Source organism: Hyla sarda, chromosome 8 (assembly GCF_029499605.1).
Source record: "Hyla sarda isolate aHylSar1 chromosome 8, aHylSar1.hap1, whole genome shotgun sequence".
Classification (NCBI taxonomy): Eukaryota; Metazoa; Chordata; class Amphibia; order Anura; family Hylidae; genus Hyla; species Hyla sarda.
Window position 1 is genome coordinate 119,235,711 of NC_079196.1, and position 5,087 is coordinate 119,240,797.

Here is a 5,087-nt window from a genome sequence, read left to right on the forward strand (position 1 = left end):
GAGGACAATATCCTGGACAAAAGTCTGATCCTCAGGTTCTCAGGCCCCAAGAAGAGGGGGAGACCCAAGGGGGGGGGTACTGTTACGCCGAGCGCTCCGGGTCCCCGCTCCTCCCCGGAGCGCTCGCTACACTTCCCTCACTGCAGCGCCCCGGTCGGTTCCACGGACCCGGGGCGCTGCGTTACTACCTCCGGCCGGGATGCGATTCGCGATGCGGGTAGCGCCCGCTCGCGATGCGCACCCCGGCTCCCGTACCTTACTCGCTCCCCGTCAGTTCTGTCCCGGCGCGCGCGGCCCCGCTCCCTAGGGCGCGCGCGCGCCGGGTCTTTGCGATTTAAAGGGCCACTGCACCGCTGATTGGTGCAGTGGTTCCAATTAGTGTTTACACCTGTGCACTTCCCTATATCACCTCACTTCCCCTTCACTCCCTCGCCGGATCTTGTTGCCCTAGTGCCAGTGAAAGCGTTCCTTGTGTGTTCCTTGCCTGTGATTCCAGACCTTCTGCCGTTGCCCCTGACTACGATCCTTGCTGCCTGCCCCGACCTTCTGCTACGTCCGACCTTGCTTCTGTCTACTCCCTTGTACCGCGCCTATCTTCAGCAGCCAGAGAGGTTGAGCCGTTGCTAGGGGATACGACCTGGTCACTACCGCCGCAGCAAGACCATCCCGCTTTGCGGCGGGCTCTGGTGAAAACCAGTAGTGACTTAGAACCGATCCTCTAGCACGGTCCACGCCAATCCCTCTCTGGCACAGAGGATCCACTACCTGCCAGCCGGCATCGTGACAGTAACTTAAGTAACAGGATGTCTCTGTACCCCCTGATGTAATCTGTAGTACCTTTTTGTAACTTTTCACGTGTGTAATCATATATATTTTTCCTTCTATAGTTGGAGATGGGGAGCGGCGCATGAAGAAACACACTGGACAAGAGGAACGCTGTCGGAGGAATCTCTCTTTTTTATCTTTTTTCAACAAAGCCACCATACCTGTGCACCCTTGGATACTCGGGCAACAAGCAGACAGCCAGGAACAAAGATGGGATAGTGGATGCCTGGATGACCCATACAAGTGAGCGGACCGATGTGCTGTCGCTCGGATGGTTGCCCACCGGGACTGACGCTAGATCGGGTAAGTCTAGAAGAACGGGTTCCGTTCTATGACAATCGCCCATCATAATGGGTAATCCCCCACCCCCACGTTGTGCTGGTATAACCAGTGAACGGCTGTACAGAAGCTTGTAATGACACCAGTTAGCAAGGTGCTGCCAGGTTCCAAGATGGCGCACGCCCAAACGGCATAGAAGGGCGCATGCGCTAGTGGCTCCACATGGACCTTCTGTTTACATACGTCACTTCCGCCTTCAGACCGGAAACGGTGCAAACGCCATTGCACCATCCCGTACAGCGTTTCCACTAGCTCCGGTGTGCGCCACATGTGCCGGGACTCCGCCTCCACCAGAAGGTACACTCATCACGCCATTATGCACATTGCGTTTATGGACTTTATGAATATTGTGTTTTAGTTTGTTATGGATTTGCTTATTTCATACGTGGCAGACATCTGATGTATATGCAGTGTTTGTGATTTGTCTGTCCACGTATGATCATACTGTCACTGCGTTTGTGTTGATACTCATTTGTAAACATATGACGTCATTAATTGAATCACACCTGTATGATATAAATATCACACACCCTGTACTTATCACTGCTTGACAAAGGCTTTTTGAGAAGGCTGAAACGTCGCAACCTCTGATGTTTTGGTGAATAAAGCCACACATTATTCACTTATATCCTGGAGTGCTGCTGTTTTTCTACATGAGCTATTCTATTAGATATAATTTTGGCATATACTTTGAGGTCCCCATTAAATAATGAGATTGGTCGAAAATTTTGTAGTGCATCGGGGTCCTTCCCCTGTTTAGGTAATGTTACAATTAGTACTTTTTGATTCTCCGTTGGGAATGACCCCGAACAAGATTTTTCTTAAGAACACTTATTGCTGGGGATGTACCAGAAGGGAAATTTTGGGCCAAAACTGAAAATTTAATCTGTGCTTGGCCAAAAACCAAAAACTAAAACCCAAAATGCATTTCCCCGCCTACTTTTTTTTTGTAGTCTTTGTAAAATTGTATTATCAGAATTTTTGAGTTTAATACATTTTTAATTTCAGTTATCTGAAATAAATGCTAATAATAATAAAATAAACTGTAAGGGTCATGGCAGGTGGTGGATCCTCTGGGCCTGTGTGGATGATGACGTGAGCCGTGCCAGGGAGCGGAGTCTTCCATCTTCTAAGATGACCAACTGGCAAAGATTAATGTCCCCAATTCAAGACTTTACTTCTCAGTTTAACAGGCACAGAAGATATCATAGGAGGAACATTATGCCTTGGCATGGAGTCCAATCCTGTGACATCGGAGGATCTGGAAAGAGCATCAGCTCTTACGCTTTTATTAGCAGGCCTAAGAGGAGGCACAAGACAGTGATCTTGGCAATATTGTCCCCAACAAGTGATTTCACCAGATTTTCAGTCAAGTTGTGGAGAATGATGTTGAAGCCAAGGAAGACCAAGAAGAAGCTCCGAAGTACAATGTGGTAGCACATAAAACTCAAATGTTTCCTTATGTAATTCCCCTACATGCATGACAAGGGGTTCAGTGCGGAACTGCACCTTACAGTTCAGATTTTGTCCATCAACAGAAGAAATGTAGAAGGGCATAACAAGAGGCTTCACTGGAAGACAGTGTTTATGGACCTGGGAGGCACCAATGAAGTTGCCAGTGGAACCAGAGTTCAAAAAAGCAGAAGCAATGTAAGAAGTCTTGGCAGAGGGAAAAACTTGAACCATCGTGGTGAAGCAAGGAGAGGTAATATTCACATCTAGGGATGCCGCTCCTACTTGTCCAAGATGAGAGCTTTCTCTCGGATGCAGAGGACGTATAGAACAGTATTTGAGATAGTGCTCCGGACTGGTACAATGTAGGCACAAATTCTCATTGCGTCGACAGGATCTTTCCTGCTGCGTTAAGAGAAAATGGTCCACTTCCATAGTCTCTTCAACAGGAGGCAAAGAAGGCAGTAAAGATGGATGTTGGAACACGGGTGCCAGCCAAGGTAATCGTTGTGTTCGGGCAGGTACTTTTTCCAAAGGTAATTAATTATTTCTGCCTCTCGGCAAAGCATCAATTTGAGTGGCTAAAATGGATAAGTTCGCTGAGGTTAGTCAAAGAATCTCGTGCAGCGAGAGCATCTTTGATTCTAGAGGAAAGTCCTTTTTTAAAGGAAGCACACAAGGCTTCGTTGTTCCAAGCAAGTTCAGAGGCAAGAGTGCGGAACTGAACTGCCTAGTCGCCAACGGAGGAGTTCCCTTGGCAGAGGTCTAGAAGAGCCGTCTCGGCAGAGGAGGCTTGCGCGGGTTCTTCAAATGCATTTCGGAATTCTGCAAGGAAGGCTAACAGGTTCAAAGAGACCAGATCTCTACGATCCCAGAGAGGAGTAGCCCAGGCTAAAGCTTTTCCAGACAGTAAACTGACCACAAATGCCACTTTAGCACGCACCATCGGGAACAGATCCGCAATGAGTTCTAGATGGATAGAACACTGTGTCACAAAGCCTTTACACAGCTTGGGATCTCGTTCATACTTTGAAGGCAAGGACAAATGAAGTTTGGTCCCGGGAGAAGCTGCAAACACAGGAGGAGGCTCAGGAACAGGTGGCTGCTGCTGTTGCTGTTGTTGCTGCTGAGCTGCAAGAAGCTTTTGCACCATGGCTGAAAGTTGATTCAGTTGTTGCACCTGACGGACTAACTGCTGCCACTGCTGAGCCACGATGGTTGAAAGATCTGAGACATCTGACAAAGGCACCCCAGCGGGATCCATGGCCGGATCTTACTTTAAGGGTCACAGCAGGTGGTGGATCCTCTGGGCCAGAGAGCACTGTGGACAACACAAAAAAGAAATTCAAAAAGTAAAGAATTTCTTCTGTAGCATACAGCTGCTAAAAAGTATTAAAAGTATTAAGATTTTTTAATAGAAGTCATTTACAATCTGTTTAACTTTTTTGGCACCAGTTCACTTAAAAAAAAAAAGTTTTCCACCGGAGTACTCCTTTAAGAGTGAAGAACAGATATATTCAAAACCCTAGTCTAGCCAGACAGGACAGATTGTGGCTCAGAGATCCATATTATAACAATGAGAAACCCAAATAGGCTTCATATTTATTTCATTTATGGACATTTTTAAACAGTAAAACTGTATATGCTAACCAGAGCTATCAGTCATAACTTATCCTTTATTTTAGACACTCAGCTCTACTGTGATTGTTTACTTTTGACTTTTCTTATACTTTTGTCTAGAGATGAGCAAATTGAAGCTGACGAACCCAAATTTGTTAAGAATTGCATGAAATATTCGATTTGCAACGAATGTAATTTTCACCATGATTCTATCGCGTGAATCTCTTTATTAAATTCTATTTACTGCGGTCCAGGCTCCAGGGCATCTAAAATTGCAGATCCACATGTCAGTACATGGGACAAGGAACGCTGGGAAGGTGGGAAGGCAAGGCGGGAAGAAAGTAGGCGGGATGACCCTAAATTACTTGCAGGATGCAACCTATCAGCAGTAGTCACCCCTGTGATGTCACAGCACTGTATATTGGGCAGCCATTTTGCGGCTCATCATATCAATCATTACACTGTAGAGAGATAGAAGGACATCACTGTGTGTGTTACACAGAAAAGCTAATTCCAGCAGCGTTCCACATACTAGTCACATCAGCATTCTGGTGGACAGAGAGCAGTGTTTTTTTTCACTAATAAGGATTTTTACCGCAGCCATTAACCTCCCAGTCAATTTCTTCAGCATTGTATTATAGAGATGGGCAGATAGCTGTGTTTTGCCTCATACATTTCAACAAGCTTCCTCAACTTCAGAGGAGGCAGGAAAAAAAATTCTGCGCAATTCTGTTTTTGTTCCACAACAAATCATCTGCTGGTTATACTAGTCTGTACACGGTATAATCCCCAGCAGTACAAACCTAATAGTCTTTGACAGAGTGCAATTTTGTGTTTAGTACACAGCTTTT